Consider the following 18,087-nt stretch of genomic DNA (forward strand, 5'->3'; position numbering starts at 1 on the left):
TTGAGGTCATACTGTGTACTAGGCTTGAATTAATTACAAATTCAGCAATTTCCCTGTGGTGAAATGAGAATTTTATTCTTACTTCAACTAAATATTTGATCTAAGAAATATTTTAAAGTTATTTATGTGCTTGAGGGACACAGAAATTGTGCTGCTAAAAACCCCCTTCTGATTATAAAAAAACCTCATTCGGAAAGAAATATAAGATATTTTTGGAGGGTCAACTATTAAATATCTTAAAGAACTATATTCCAAAATTCTGTTTCCAGGTAGGAATAATGTCTTATATCTATGAGTATTTAAAAAGTTCTGCATTATCTTGTTCTGGAAGGTGAAAGTAAATTTAGCATTATAATTATTGTCAAATTGCCAAAATATACATTTGTGTCAAAAAACTCTTTTGTAGTATCTTACTGTAACTGTGTATTACCAAGGGCCCTGTCGTTTTTAAGGAGTGATTTCTCTATTACTATAGTAATGTAGAATGAAGAGAATTCGTAAAGCAACTGTGATTATTCATGATTTCCTTATCCTTTATATCCCAGAAAACTTAGTAGCAAATCTTAATTCTCAGTGGGTTGGCTGAGCTTTCCTCCTTTATCCTGGACCATTGAAGTATATTCAACTCTAATATTTTACTTCACTGGAGTTTGGCAGAGTGGTTTCTAGCATCATTATAATAACTTCATTTGTGAAAGTGTTAGAAAATTGTACTCAAGAAGATAACCTCTCCATACGATAACCTTTTCACACAACAATTCTAGTACATATGGAAAGTATACTGCATTTGAGATTTGCAAATCCGCTTCTCAGATATCTTAGTTTATATGATTAGTCAACTTCAAAGAAATTATCTTGGAGGGCATCTAGGAAGTATATAAGAAAATTTAAAACCAATTCTTTTAGGCAGCTGATCACCTTTCTGTTTCTGATGTTTACTTTTCACTTCACATTTTGAATTGGTGAAGTAGAAAATGAATCACATAATTTTAGTAGTTGGATTTTCTGAGTGCTAGAAGTGGTATCATAATAGGAATTTTAGAATATACCTATAGTCCCGAATAGGTATGTGGAAGGTAACCCATATTGTTTTAGTGTCTTATTCAATATAAGTTCTGTATACAAATATAACCTTAACTTTATATAACTTATGTACATTTATATTTAAAATTTTAGGCATTTGCATAGGCTCTAGACTACAATGGATTCTGGTCTGCTTTGTGATTCTTCCCTTATTGTAGAACATAAAGCCAAGTTCACACTAGAGAAAATAGAAAGCTAAGCAATAGAAAAAGTGATTTGTGCCATGCTTACTAAATCCTAGTCTTTCTACTTCTGTCTTTCTAACAAACATTTTCTAGGGGCATAGTAGAAAGGCCAGGGATTCCATTCTGGTTGTCCTTTGTACAAGGGTCCCCTACTGAGGGTTTCACTAGGGAGTGACTTATATAGTCTAGAGACTGTGTAAATAAACAGACTCACAAGTGGAAAAGAAATACTACTACTAATAATAATGTCTTACATTTACATAACATTTAGTGCTCTGTGCTGAGCATTGTTACAATCACCTTACATGTATTTACTCATGTTCTCATTAACCTGTTGAGGTTACAATTATTAGTCACATTTTATACATGAAGAAAATAAGGCACAGAGAAGTTACATAGCTTGCCCAGGATACCATAGATTATAAATAGAAAAATGGTGATTGAAACTAAGGCAATTTGTTTTGTGGCTGTTTTTTCTCCTGTGATGTAACTTATGAATTTGCTAATTGCCTCAGTATCATTTAATATTTAACTTTTCATCAAGCTGTACAATAAATCATAGCTTGTTTTTCATTGTTTTCATCGGAGATGAAGTAACATCACATTGGTATGTGTAAGTTTTCCCTTTAATCAATGTAGTGCTTTTAGAAGTTAATACATTATAAAAGCTCCATTTTCATAGTAGGTGAATGGAAAAAAACAGCTTATAAGAACAGTTTGTTTTTTCTTATCTCTAAACTAGTGAAGGTTATGAACTTCAGTGTACCTAAAGTGCAGTTACTGTGATTCAAATCAGAAGTATAGTATTTCTTTAGAAAGTAGACATCAACAAAGTACCTAAAATGCATGAATGGAATAATGAAAATACTGGTCTGATGAGGTATAACTGAAACATGGTGTATGTCAAATTTAAAAGTTACCCTAAAAGACACTTTACCTTTAATCCCCCTCAGAATTCTCCCTCTTCTTTTGAATACAATTATCCTATCTTTCTTGCCACTTCTGAAGTAGTTCTGAAAGATCTCTTTAGAAAATGTCTTTTGTTGCACTATCGTGACTTCCTTGATGTTCTGAATTGATTTAAAATGTTTATTCTTCATAGTCATTTTGACTTTGGAGAAGAGCCAGAAGTCACACAATTCTAGATCTCGTGAATAAGGTGGATGAAGACACCCCTTATTGTTTTTGCAAGCTTATCTTTTCACTAGATAGTTCTTGGCAACAGCAACATTGATTGTATTTTTTAAATTACAACTCATAAAGATACTCATGAAGGAAGTCTTATAGAACTGCTTTAGAAGGTGGGAAAAATGGTAGGCTAAGTGTAGTCCAAGCCAGGGGGAAAATTCTGAGGGAGATTAATGGTGTTATGGTTTATATCTAGATGTCCCCCAAAAGCTTCATGCATTCATAGGTAGGGCTTTTGAAAGAGAAATGAATTATGGAGTCACTATAATTAATTATGCTGCTATGATTTGGGGCCTGATTAGAAGAGGCAGGTCATTGTGGGCATGAGCTAGAATGGTATATCTCCCCACCTGGCTCTTTGCTTGTTTTTCTGCTTCCTGTTTGCCATTGGGTGAGCAGCTTTCTTCTACCCAGCCCCTTCCATCATGCCCCTGATCATGTAAGGACTAAGAAACTTCTAAAACATAAGCAAAAACAGACCTCTCCTTTTAAAAGTTGTGAGTATTGAGTATTTTGTCCCAGTGAAGACAAAAGAGACAAGACAAATGACAATGTGAAATTTGTAAATGTTCACTCTATATTTTGATCACACTGTGTAGTAACTTTCAAGCTTCACTGATTGTCTCTTTCTCCTGGAATATATATAGCTGTGCATATCTTTATGTGGTCATGTATATTGGATACACACCCTAACTAAATGTACGTAATCCCTGAGGTTTGCAGCAGTAATTTGAAATTCGTAGATATATGTTCCACAGTACAGTATAGGAGAATATTCTTGATATGCATGCTGCTAGACCATTTTCTGTCCTGAAATGTTAATATGATGAGTATAGGGGGTTTAGATAAATTTGGACCTATTAAACTAGGAAGATTATTGATAATAGTATTTTGACTGGTTTGTTGACATTAAACCTCAATAAAACTGTCAAAAGGTAACTGGATAAAGGGAGATAATAAAACAAAGATAATGAAAGCACATAGCCAAAAATAATTTACACTTTCTCTTTAACACATAGTAATTGTTATAATACAATGTGATAACTGGCATAAAAATGCATGAAAAATAATATTGAAGAACAATTAAAGATAAATCCTAATGATTTCAGATAAAATATATTTGAACTGGGACTTGAGGCATATGTAGACATTGCTTTTTGAAAAAATAAGAGTATTTTTTGGCAGAAGAAATTATATGATGTCATCACATGTCAGGGAATAAGTTTTAAAATGATTTGAGAATGTGACATGAAGAATAGGAGAGAAATGACTTGGAAATGCAAACTGGAGTGAATTGATATAAACTTTCTTTATTATCTACAGATAACTTTTAATGGATTTTTAATTACAGGTTTGGGATGGTATGGTTAAATTACATTTTAGAATGATCACTTTCAGTAGGAAATTTGGGATTGATGGGAGAACATTTAGGTGGCTTTTTAATAATAGTCTGATTGGAACATTTTAATGATTTGAAGAAGGCAAGGCAGTGGAAATATAAGGAGGGAGTTAAATATATAGAAAGTGAAATTAACAGTTATTAATGATATGTTCAACTTGGGGAGATGAGAAAAAAGAAAGGGGAAGTAGAAGTCCAATATGTAAGTCTCATATATCTCATTTATGCATTGAGGTGGATGCTACTTACTGAGATAGAGAAGAATAGGAAAAATAAAAGTTCTCTTTAGACATAATAAATTTGAGAAAGGATAATTAATTTGCTGTGTCCTTTAGTCAGATGTTGAAAATTGGAGCTCAAAAGAATATCTGGCTTTCCAATAAAGATTGGGAGTCATGTATATATGCATAGAATTTAAAACTATTTGAATGGATGAGATTACCAAGAGAAGAATTATATAGAGGAAAAAAAAGACAAAAACAAACAAAAAACCCCAAAACAGCCCAGGATTACTCCCTCAATGCTAGTGGAAAAGGAACAGGCAGCAAAGAAAATGCCAACAAAATAGCAAAATGAAGAAAATATGATATTACAAAATCTAAGAGAAAAAATATGACAGGAAGAAGCAGGGGCTAGTTTAATCATGCAGACTATTGCTGAGAAGTTAATTCAGACAAGGACAGCAAAGTTTTAAATTTGGCAGTATGGATAATAGTAGTGGTCTTCACACACACATACATATGTGCGTGTGTGTGTGTGTGTGTGTGTGTATTTTTTCCTTAATGATATAGAGAAAAGTCAGATTGGAATTTTGTTACTTAGAACCATTGGATGGATCTGGTGATGCCAGTCATTGACATAATGCAAAAGGAGTACAAAATTTGCTAGGAAAAAGAAAGAACCTTGAATCCCTTTGAGTGTGATACTCAGAGATGTTTAGGAACTAGAAAAGCATATGATCTGGAACTCATAAGAGTAACCTGATCTGTAGATAAGAATTTTGAAAGTTATTCCATAGTTGAAGCCTCCTTGGGTATCCTCAGGGATACTTAATTAAAATAAAATTGTGTCCAATTTATTATGGAAAACTGGCAATTACTAATATATATGTTGCAGCAGTACAGGTATACATCGCAGTTTGCAAAGGAGACAATTGAAAATGAATGGAATATATTAGGTTAGCTCTCACTAAACACTAGTTATTTGAATAAACTAATATAGGTTAAGGCAGTTAATACCAAACAACATAGTTTTTAGGTCTAAGATCCTGATCATTAAAACAATTGTGAAATCAGGTATCTGTATAAAACCCAAACCTAATCAAGGGACTAGGGGTGTAGCTCAGTGGTATCATACTTGCCAAGCATGCTCAAGGTCCTGATTTTGATTCCCAGCCTCACCAAAAAAATGTTTCTGTTGTATTTGTACCTTAGATTTAATAGAGTGCCATATTTGATTAGAGTACTCATGTATGTCTCTGTTCACCTAAAGATAACATATAATCAGACAATACATAATCTCTGAAATTCAAAGTTCTTTTGGAAGTTAATTCTCTAGTAAAAGTTCCATCCTCAGACTGCTACATTCATAATGGAGTACAATGGTTGGAAATGTGAAGAAGATCATATTTGATTTAAATTATTTTTGTCTCATAATTTTAAATACTAGTAAAGAAACCCTGGATATGATTAACCTTATTAATTTTAATTTTATACAACTTACTAAAAGTTATGTTATTAATTTTACAGGATGAAGTCTTTATTGATTTATTTCTGGAGAAATCACCTAGTAAAATGTCAAAATTGCTATTGTGTGCTTTTGAAAAATACTTAATGATTTGTGCTTGATGCATTTAAACTCTTTATTGAAGGTCAAGGATTCTATTAGGGCATTTTTGTCTGTAAAATGTGGACAGAAATGAACTAGGTGGTTGAATTCTCACTGATAATACTGTCACATGTGTTAAGAAATTGTCTAATGATAAAGCCAGATTTTGCTCATTATTTTTCTTTGTAACAACCACTACTATTTCACTAAATATTGCCTTAATTAGAGTATATTGTGTCAAAATTTAGGTTCTAGCCACAATTCTTATTTAATAGATATTTAGTTTAAATTGCTACAGTTATGTCATCCTCAGTGATTTATGTATACTGTATATGCCATGCATTTGGATGAGGTGGAATTGTACAGATATTCCAAAAGCATTGGTAATTAGACTGGCCTCAGGGTATTTTTGATATTCCACATTGAATTTAAATATCATAATTATTTTATTGTATTGTATTATATCATATTTTAAGACAGGGTTTCTCTGTGTTGTCCATACTTGCCTCAAGCTTGCAATTCCGCCTCAGGCTCCCAACTAGCTGGAGTTATTGGCATGTGCCACTGCACTTGGCTTGCTATTCACAATTTGATCTATAAAGTCATACTTTAAAGTATTAGTAAAGCCATAAAACAAAGACAATGAGGAAAGGCAGAGTTATTGTCTTATTTATTTATTACTCTTCTTTATCATCTAGTGAGTACAGCATATTTTGTAAAAAATCACATTTGTTACCCACCTAAATAATAGTTGCTGTTATTTCTTGGCAATAATTTTTTTTCACCCTAGCCCTCTTCAAAGAAATGGTTAAAAAACACACGTAGTAGTTCTAAAGGCTTAATGTTCAATATAGTGAACTTATCAATATGTAAATATAGTGCCAACAAATCTTGAGATTATCTCTTATTTATGTCAGTAATTACTTGAATGAGAAATTCTAGGCTAGTCTGTACAAAGATCATATTCTCTTCCTCTATGAATTTCTGTTTGCCCATACTTGGTGCATGCACATATATATCTTCTTGATATAGAATGTGAAGAAATATTTTAAATGTATACATTCTTGGAGATGCTACAGTTTTAGTATCTAAGAGTTGTATAAATATTGTGAAAATATCCCTCAGAATTCATTTGGCTCAGTGTGTGAGGGAGGCTTAAGTGGTATGTATAGCTGCATATCCTTCCTTGGATACTGTCTCCTGGTATAAATGATCTTTTAACCTAGGTTTTCCATCTCATTTAGCAAAAGTTGAATATTATTCTAAAACTCTCTAGCACTTTTTTTTTATGAGCTCTTTATTGAAACATTCAATGCCATTAAATGGAATACAGGAATCATGAGAACCTTGATTATTAATGATTATAGATATGTCATAAAGTCTCGAAGCTCAGAAAACAACTGCTCTTCATTTCCTGAACATCTTTGAGTTTCATAGGTCTTTATCACATTCCCACCGTCTTGAACCATTGGTGGTACATGCATGACAGTCCCATCAGGCAGCTTTTTATTAATTTTATTAGTAAAAAGACCAATAAAAGTGATTAGTTCTCTTTGTACCACCAGTGATACAAGCTGCCCTGTGGGACAGTCATGCATGTACCACTGGTGGTTTGAGTTCCCCGGCAGCAAGACATATGAATTATAACCCTGTTGTGAATGTATAAAAGACTTTGAATTATTGTTGCTCTTTCTGTAGCCAGGGTTGTATTCAATCCTACCTCTGTAGTCCTTGCCATTTTGTTAACAATCTTCTATGTCTTATGTACTTTGTTGAATTTTCTCATTTCATCTGATGATTGTGATCATTTTGGTTATTTTAAATGTCATACTTTTAACATTTCTCATTTGGATATTTCAGATAGCAAAAACATTAAAGATGACATGTTGAATTTAGTTCTAAAATGTCTAATAATCAGTTATCATTTGTGTAATTCATGCTTTATTGCAAATATCACTGTCCACTAATTGCTTAGTTTTTATTGGATTACATTGTGGGAGCCTGTATTGATAGTTATGTGATAGCATTTTAGAGAGGAAGAAAATGCTTTTTCCTTAAAGGACATTCTTAGTTCCTTAGCTTTTACTTCCTTTAATTTAAGTGGTATATTTTGCCTATTAATAAAAATAGTTAGGCTTTGAAGAATTGTTTCTACAGTATGTCAATAAAATTAGGAATTAATACATATTTGCCTTTAACCTCTGACATTTTCTCTTTAGAAGATGTAAGCAAACTCCATGTTTATCACACAAGGAGAAAAAAAACCCCTAAACTCTACTGTATTTCACTCATGAGTTTTATGTCATAGTTCACTAAATAGAATTTTTTTTTTTGGTACCAGCGATCGAACTTGAGACCTTACACTTGCAAGGCAGGCGGCGGAATCACTGAGCTAAATCCTCAGCCCCCACTGAATAGAATTTTTATTTGGGGAAAAAGTGACAGCCAATTCATTTTAATGAATCCCTGTAATTTACCCTTTTATATGAGTAGAAAAAAATGATAATGCTTAGTTAATCATTTTCAGCTTGACAAACTGGATTCCTTTAGTATTAGTAATAGTTTTTGTACTTGAATGAAGCTATTAATTTTCTAATTGTTTTTGATGTTAAAAATGAAATATGGAGTAACATGCTAAAGGTAGCCCCTTATGATAGAATCAATATATGTGAACTTCACTTGCTTTATTTTCCTTTTATGCTCATCATTAAGACATCTTGGTAAAAAATGAAACCAAGACCCACTAGCAAGTAGGGTTGTGTTACTGAACCAGGATAAAGAAAGCAGGTTTTAGAGCCAGATTCTGAGGTTTAAAATCCACTTCTACTATTTCCTAATTGGTATGGTCCTAGGTAAGATGTAGAATATCTAGTCTCTAAACACAAAATGGAAATAACAATAATATCTGTACTTTACATTTATTTTGACAATTGAGCTAATATATGTAAAATGTAAGCAACAGTACCTGCCACATGATAGAAGTGGTAGTTCATTTATGCTATTCATTTATTTTAGTAACGGGCCTTTTTTTTTTTTGGTCCAGAGTATGGTTAATTCTTTGCCATATGTTTTCAGGGACTGTGGTCAACATGTTTGACAACTTGGATAGTATCATTATATGGTCAACGTCATTATAATCTATGAATTGGCCAATATTTAGTACAGGACTCTTATTTCATGCATGAAGAAACTGTAGGCCAGAAATACATCTGCTCATAGTTAAAAAGCTCATAATTAAGAGTCAGTTTTGAATATAGATATTCTGACAGCTTGTTTCCATGACTTAAATCTGTTTTCCTTCCATTTTTGAATGAGTTCTTTCAGGGTAAGGATCATGACATAAATGTACAAAATGCTACCATATGTATCATTCTTTTGGTTTTCTTAGGGGAAAAATGCACTCAGAAATGAGATTTATGGAATTACCTTTATTTTAATGTCTGTTATAAAACAGTGTACATGTGCACTTAAAATATGATAAAAGTCACACTTGACATTGAAGAGGGATATGGTTAATGACAAACACAAGAAGAAAAAGACTCATGGATTGGCTTTAACCACTATGTTAGAAGACATAGGCTTTAGAGAAATGTAGTATTTCCAAACTGTCCACTCTCAAAGGAAAGGTGGAATGTAATATTTATAAACTCTTCACTTTCAAAGTAAAAGTCTGACAATTGTGAACTGAAATTTCCTCCATCTTTATATAACAGAGATGGCTTAAAATTTCAAGATTGATTTAATCTGTAGCTTTTTTACTATTGATTGATCTCTCTTCTTAATTTAATGATATAGGTTTCCATATACACTAGTTTTTTTTTATGTTCTCAAATGTTTCTTTATTTGACTAAAAATAGGAAGACACTGGATTTATCTCAGTTGTACTTTGTAACGTCTCAGTTTATCTTGAAAGCAGTCTTTTCTGATACCCATATGAATTTGACAATGAAATGAAATTGCTTATATTTGCCCATAACTTTCTTATTAACATATCAATATTTATGCATACAAGCATAATAAACTTTTCCAACTTTTTAACTTACTTTGTTAAACCTAAGCCAATTTGTATTGACATCTAGATTACATGTACATATAAAACAGACACACCCCTCAACTGTTCATAAGATACACCACTTACAAGGGTTGTTCTTGTTGGACAGAATTAAAGTTTTAGAGGAGAGTATTTTAAATGGGAACAAATAAGCAGATCTCCTCATGAAATAAACTAGACAAAACCAACAACAATTCTACCAATCTCTCTTTCCATCTTAAATACAGGAGGTATGATCAAAATATACAGTGAATATTTAAATTAAAATTATTACAGCAAGACACACTTCCATGAATCCCCCTCAAAATATTCTCCATAGGTTCAAACACTCTTATCCTAAAGTTACTGCCCCTTTCTGAAGTAGTTCTGCATATCCTCTCTCGTGCCTTTACAAAGTGTGATCAAAACTACAGTGAAGGCTGCTGTCAAGTGCCATCCAATGGAAAGGCAGTTCCTAAAAACATGAGTGTGTCCTCATCCACTTTAGTCACCAGATCTGGCACTGTGTGACTTCTGGCTCTTCGCAAAGTCAAAATGACCATGAGAGGGAAACGTTTTCAATCGATTCAGGACACGGAGGCAGCCAGGACAGCGCAGCTAAAGATCCTCAGGAAAGACTTCCAGAAGTGCTTCAGAAAGTGGCAAGGACGATGGGATTAAGTGTGTCCAAAGCAAAGGGGAGGACTTTGAGGAGAATCCATGGCAATGCATCCTTTATTGTAAATTTTTAAAAGAAGTTTAAACATTCACTATATTTTTTGAACACATGCATACAAATGTGCACAATGAGTGTGCATGAGCTACAACACTGATATGTTGGTGAAGTGCTGCTCTGGATGGGCTGCTGTGACTGGTAGAGGCCAGGGGGAGAGTGCACAGGTGAGCTGAGGCACTGTCCACACTCCCTCGAGGTAGCACAGGTATCCAGGTCTGCCTGGGCTAAGAGGCTGATCTGAGCCTTTGGGTCTTTCTTACTCCATTGTGCTGTTTGTCTGTTCTATATTTGTTTCACTGTTTTATAAATAGGGCAAAGTGGGACATTAAACTAGTCTAAGAACATTTACTGTACCCCATAAACACTGAATCAAGCATGTTTATTTATTCTTCTGCAAATACGGCAGATCTGTACCTACAATTATTTTTAAGAGAAGAAAGGTTAAGTCATCTGGAGAAACAGGTGGGGCCTGGGGCTTGAGCACAGGAGTGAGAGGGCAGAGCTGGCTGGGGTGAGTGTGGGCCAGTGGAGGGGCCTAGCCAGCCCTAGCAGGCCTTCTCCAGGAAGGCTTTGCAACATTGGATGCACTGCTGGTACACCAGCTCGAAGTCAGACTCATTCCCATAATAGGGGTCTTCAATGATGAGCTGTTTCTGTGGATCATAGCTTCCAAGCAGTTCAATTTTAGCTTTGCAGTTTTTAACTTGATTGCTTTTTCTATTCAAATCTCTCAGATTGCTTTCATCCATACACAGTATATAGTCAAACGTTGCGAAGTCCTCCTTGGTGACCTGTCTTGCCTTATGGGCTGTGCTAATGCCATGATTTCTTAGGCAGCTGACAGCTCTTGGGTCCGGGGCCCGGCCCACGTTCCAGTCGGAAACAGCGCCACTGTCAATGGCCCAGTTATCTGAAATGTTTTGATCAGTTACAAGTTTTCTGAAAACTGCTTCTGCAATGGGTGACCGGCAAATATTGCCTAGACATACAAACAGCATGGACTTCAACCCGGACTTGGCCATGTTCCGGTGTGGTCAACCTACATTAGTTTTTTAAAACATTAAAAATATATACCTACTTTATTATTCTTGTAAAATTATATTTATTCAAGTGAAAATATCTATAGCAGTCTTGAGTAGGAAAATAAAATCAATAATTCTCATGTTCCTACTTTATCTGCCTTTTTTTTTTTTTTTTACCAGTTGACCCTCTAACCCCCATTGTTTTCACATTCCATTGTTTAGTGTATGTGAGCTGTAGTCTTGCTTTAGACAGGCCAATTTGGTTGCCCACTTATGTATATGAGTTTCACAGTCTTCTTATGTGCTAGTCCCATACTATTTCCCCAAATGAAATATCTGATACCTTTGACTCATCTAATCATGGTGCTTACCTCCTTTATAATCTTGTTTGCTTCTTCTAATTCCTGATATCAGCTTTGAGAATTCTGAGGAGATTTAACTGTGCCTGAGTGAAGCTTTTTATTTTCTTAGCATACATTTTATTAACTCGTACAGTTTGCTTTGTAAATGCCCTTGAGTTACTTTTAAATGTTCTCTTTGGTGTCCTCAATCCTTTTCATAGCTTTTTGAGGGTAGAATACAGGTCATCTCCTTGTTTTGTTCCCTTCACAACAATAGTGGGTGTTTAGTTTAAGCTATTCCTGGCTAACTTCTTCAGTGGAGAAATGCTTGGGGTATGCAAATGTATTATAAATTAGCTTACATAATACAAAGCTGAGTAAATGGAGGAGGTTGGAAAATTTATGATCTCTTTAAAACCCCAAGCCAAATATATTTATTATTAGTATGGAACATATCAGTGTTGAACTCTCCCTTTGCTTATTTTTTATTTTCAATTCTCAGTAATGACCAAGGCTCTACATTCTTTAGTCCTTAAAGTCCTCTACATATTTTATTCCTTTAGTCCTGGTACTTTATTTGTTTTTTTTCTTTTTTTTTCTTTTTTTTGGTACCGGGGATCGAACTCGGGACCTTGCGCTTTCGAGGCAGGCGGCAGAACCACTGAGCTAAATCCCCGGCCCTCCTGGTACTTTATTGTACCATCTTGAATTTTTCCACCTTGTTTGACAAAGGTAGTCCTATTTATCAGTGTCGTATTTAAGTGGCTCTGTATTTGATTAGAATGTTTATTTTAAAAAAATTATTTAATATTTTATGTAAGTATAGTTTATTTCCTTAAAATCAGAATGAATATTCCAAGATCAGAGAGAGGAATAATGCATAGATATAATTATCTTTTCTGTTTAAAAAATAACCAAAAGGCTGATGAACAAATACTGTCATGGTAATTGAAAACTTTAATCCATGAATGTGTATTAGTCTCACTGGCTGAGAGTCTGTTGTCACTCGGTAAATCAAATCTAATCCATGTATCTATGGATCTTAGCTACTTATTTGTACATTGGTTTAACTTTGTGTATTTAAGCATTACATGTTTTTATATATGTAAACTTGAGTACATTAAAAGTTTTATTCATTATCTGTAGTTCCTAGTGAAAAAAGTGATTAATTTGTAATGAATACATACGTATTTGTATCAGTGTCCTCTGTTCAGCTCTCATAGGCTGTTACAAATATGAGCACAAAAACTCAGTTGAAAGCCTTAATTTAAAACTGTTGGAAGACCTAATTGTTAGTAAAGCAACAGGTAAAACATTTTCCTAAAGACCATATTAATTCCATAGACGATTTTAATTGTTCATTATTAGGTCAAGATCTAAATATGCTTCCCTTTCCCTTACTGTTTTAACTTACTATATCAGATTAGTCATTTTCATTATATTTTTATGAGATTAGCCAAAAGTGAATTATGTTCTAACTTTTCTTAATGTTTAAAATTTTTATTTCATCATATTTGCCTCCAAATCACCAAAATATAAAAGAGCAAAATGACTGGGAGTAATTTTTATAAAGAAAAATGTTATGTGAAATTTTAGGGCATTATTTTTATTTTTATGAAGTAAATTTAGTACTGTATCTGTAAAAATTGTCATACTGATCAGTCTTCGATCAAAACCAGGTAGCATTGTAGAATGATTTAGATGACATTTAGATCTTTCCCATGTTAATCTTCAAATACAAACCACATCCCTTCTCTGGCTTTAACTTTGTTTAGAATTTTCGTTTCAGCTTTTTTTCCCATTTCTACCTTCTCTCTATATTTTCTTTTTTTCCCTTTGTTCTTCTCTACACAGATGCACTTCTTGTACATTTCAAACTACATCCTGGGGGAAATAATCTAAATCTTTATCTTTTTTAAACTTTTCCCCCATATATTTTTATTTATGATCATGAGAAAATTGTCAAATTATTCTGCTCTGTGAACAACTGAAAACAAGAAGCAAAATCTTAATTTGTCCTTACTCTAAATATGTACCTACATGGATACTTTCCTGTTTGCTATCAAACTACAATAATTCATAAAGATATGAATTCCTGCAAAGTACTTTGCTACATAATAATTATAGTAGTCACAACAATTCATCAGTGCTAACCTGAAGCTTATTTACTTCATAATTTATTATGTATCGTTTAGTTCTTGCTTGTTTCATTTATTCATCATTCATCCAAATAAATAGTTATTGAACATCAGCCATATGTTGTATTCTCTTTGGACTAGGGCTAAAACAGTGAATAAAATAGGATTCCTGACATGGAAGGGTTCACAGTCTAGTTAGAGAGATGGAAGTATAGATGAACAGATAAATTTTACTATAGTGTGATAATTAACTATAGTTGAGATGTGAAAAAACTGCACTGGGAATTTGTCTTTGTCAGCAACAGATGAGAAGGCCTAAAGTTGGAAGTAATTTTTTTCTGAGTATTTTTTCTAGACAGAGAACAAAGTAAAGGGTATCTCAGGTAGAGGAATTTATACATGCGTGTAATGTCTTTTTTTATAAAATTGAGTAAGATGTCTCTGCTCAGCCTTGAGAGATAAACATTAAAACAGATAACCACCAGTCATTTTTGTATAATAATAGTGTGCATTAAGATTTAACAAGATCAGCCAGGGATTTAGCTCAGTGGTTTTGCTGCCTGCTGCTCAAGTGCAAGGACCCGAGTTCGATCCCTGGTACAAAAAAAAAAAAATTTAACAAGATCACATGGAGATATTCCTATGTATGCCTCATCAGGGAAAGCTTTCTAGGACATCCATAGTGCTGAAATTAATTTCTGAGATGAATGACCTCTATGATACTTCTACCATTTATTGAAAGGTAACTCTGTGCTAGACACTGTGCTATGAACTTGGCATGCATTCTCTCATTTAATCTTCACAACTTTTTGAAGAATTACTGTATTGAATCCCAATTAGGAAAAAAGTTGAAGTTCCAGATGGCCAGGTCAGTCTGATTCTAGATTCTTTGTTCACGTGTAAATTACATTCAGTGAACCATCTTATATATTACAGTAGAAATGACAAATATAAATATTCAATATGACTCAACATTTCTCCTTGAAAATTTCATGATCCAGGACTTGTGCCTGGTAATGCTTATAAGTAACCATATAATGAAATGATATGTGCTAAACTGAAGATATTTTTAAGGTTCTAGGGGCAGCTGTATAATTGTGAGGGAAACCTCAAATTTAGTGCAAAAATTGAAATACTACTTTGATTTTGTTCTACTTTTGTAACTCTCAAAAATTATCAGGCTTATTTTGATTCTTAGGACTCTGTAAACTGTATTTAGTAATAAGTGCCTTATAGGAACATTATTATTATTTTTTTGGTACCAGGGATTGAACAGGAATATTATTAATAATAAATGAGATAAACCAATTATAGTGTAGAAAAAATTGAGTGACCATTGAATCTAGTATCTTTGAATGAGAATGAATACTATAATTCTTTGAGCAAATATACTATTTACAGACAATATAATATGTGTTATACAAAACTTACTGGATCCAGAACCTTAGAAATCTAGAGTTATAGAGTTTTCTCAGCTATAAAGTAGGGATAGATAATACTACCAGCTTTATGAGGGTGGGTGTGTTTCTCCTTGTGCACATCTTCCAGGTGTTTATGGAATACATTAGTGAAGAAGTAGCCTTTTACCTTGGAGAATGAGTAAGATTGTACCCAAAAAAAGAAAAAAAGAGTGGTTTGAAAGAACAGGATGATGCCTTGAAAGGCCTCTGGAGGAAACCACGTGGAATTTAACAAAGTTCCTGAGCCCAGCACAGTATTGGTCTGTTATATGTATATCTGTACAAGGATAAAAAAGACAGTCATGGACTAAACACTAAGAAAACTGAAGGACCTGGGAAAAATAACTGGTTCTCTGCTTTTTTCTTCATGTGTTCATTGAGCAGAAAATAGTTATAAAGAAAAGGGGGTGGACAGCTGCTCTGTTCTAGCCTGTCATTTTTCAGTTGGAGAGAAATGTACAGAGAATACCAGGAAAAGCTTGTGGTCCCAGTCTGCTGTCAATGTAATAGTTTTTGTGTCTGCTTTTTATAGGTATTTTGTCTTGTCACTTGCTGTCAGCTGTCATCTCATGTGGTTGTCAGTGTGCCTGCCATACCTTAGTTGTTGGGGCCCGAGTAAGGACATTAAAGAAATTAGAGGTTGTAAGACATTTGTCTCTTAAGTTACTGAATTACCTTGGATACCTAAAGCTTCCAATATCAGCAGGCAAGCATGAGCAATGGCAAGGAAGAGACTTGGCAGAGTGCAGAAGGCTGGCAAGATTTCCTGGGGCTTCCAGTTGGGTTGGGAGATGCAATATGCAAAAGAAAAGAATAGGAAAAGTAGTTCGAAGGAAACTGTGGACTTCAATTATGCTCTGTGAACTTGGACAAATGGTCCAAGTAAATTTACTGTTTATTCCTGGCTATAAAATTGTTTAATTGGGCCGGGGATTTAGCTCAGTGGTTTTGCTGCCTGCTGCGCAAGCGCAAGGACCCGAGTTCAATCCCTGGTACAAAAAAAAAAAATTGTTTAATGATCTCTCTTTTCCAGTGTTGTAATGAAGGTAACCTAGAGCTGTTCCTTTGCTATAGTAGATGGTAATGTTAAATTTCCTGTAATCCCACACCCCAGTAAAGAAATATATGCAGTTAACTATTCAAAATACCCATGTTTTTGATATTTAAGTTATTTACTTTTAAAGACACATGAAGCTTTTACAAAAATTATATTGGTTGACAACATACAATTTAGTCAGTTTGAATTAGGAAACATTGAGGAATAGTGTGAAATGCATTTAGGGAAGTGACAGGGGAAATAAGGATGGGAAAACTGTCCAAATGACATGAGGTTAAATGTCACTGCAATTAGGGAAACTTTGTGGATCTTGCAAGATAATGTTTTTGATGAAAAGATCTAGCACCTGGACATGGGCACTAGAGTGGGAGAGATTTGTGCAAGGACTTGAGCTGGGTGATGTTTTAATAACCAAGGGATAAGGTAATGAAAGCAGAGAAACTGTTTATAGTAGTGAACACAGAAGGAAAAGAGGCAGGATCACTGAGCATTGATGATATAGCCACAGGTTCACCTGGCTTATAAGCCCAAGAACGTAGAGAATGGCTCTGATGATAAGTGCTAAAGGGCCTTTTTATAGTAGAGAGTATTATTTCTATTTCTCCCATGTGTACTTTCTTGACACAGTGGCATGTATAATTAGAGATGGGTTTCATGCAGCAAAAAATATAATATAGTGGAGAGATAAGTTTTCTAAGACTGTCAGAAAGAAGAGTGTAACCAGAAATAAAGGTTTTCTTTTTTTTTCCTCCCCTGGTACTGGAGATCAAACTCAGGACCTTGTGCTTGTGAGGCAGGCAAGGCACCAGGCTACATCCCCTACCCTGGTTTTGTTTGTTTGCTTTTGTTTTTTTGAGACAAGGTCTTGCTATGTAGTTCAGGCTGGCCTTGAAATCATTGTATAGCTCTGGGTGGCCCCAAACTTGCAGTTGTCCTCCAGCCTCAGCCTCCCGTTCGCAGGATTACAGCTTTACACCACCATGTCTAGCAGAAATAAAGTATTAAACCATAGAAAGTAGTCATGGTTAATGACAAAAGGAAGAAAAAGAGGTAGAAAAGTGGGGACGGTGATCAGTGTTTAAGGTTAAGTAGTAGTTCAGGGAGAAAGAAAATGAGAAAGAATTCAGGGGAAATTTATGGACAAAAATAGCAGTTTCAGTCAACTGGTATATCTAAGAACCAGGTTGTTGAGTCTTAAAGATGGACCAACTTGTTTCTTGCCTTTGTTCCTTAGAGTGATTTTCTTTTTTTTTTTTTCATTAAGTTTATTGGTACATTTTAGGTATACAATATGATGATATTCATCATTGGGAATTTGTACCTTTACATGATGTATCTTGGTTCTTATTTTTTTCTCCATTCCCCTGCCTTCCCTTCAACACCTCCACCCCTCCCTATTTACAAAGACTTCATTTCCATTTTTTCCTTTTCTCATATTTTTTCCAGTCCTTTTTTTTCCTTACTCCTCCCACTTCCTCTTCCCCTCTAGACCTTTTCTTCCTATTTCACATTATCTATTATACATTTGGATTCTTATTTACACTTTCAGTTTTTCACACCAGAGAAACTATTCAGTATAGATTAGAAGATGCAGACACAACTCCAGACATACTCAGCTACC

General features: G+C 34.1%; 1 protein-coding gene and 1 pseudogene across 7 annotated transcripts in view; one reads left to right on the forward strand and one right to left on the reverse strand.

Moving 5' to 3' along the window:
• Diaph2 (diaphanous related formin 2) overlaps positions 1-18,087 on the forward strand; it is a 979,330-nt gene that overhangs the window by 319,941 nt on the left and 641,302 nt on the right. The gene's annotated exons all lie outside the window — the stretch shown is intronic.
• On the reverse strand, positions 10,872-11,470 carry LOC101713459 (low molecular weight phosphotyrosine protein phosphatase pseudogene; annotated as a pseudogene).

The sequence above is a fragment of the Heterocephalus glaber genome, unplaced genomic scaffold, assembly GCF_053883595.1.
Source record: "Heterocephalus glaber isolate CG9 unplaced genomic scaffold, H.glaber_assembly_v1.0 deba00001613, whole genome shotgun sequence".
NCBI lineage: Eukaryota > Metazoa > Chordata > Mammalia > Rodentia > Bathyergidae > Heterocephalus > Heterocephalus glaber.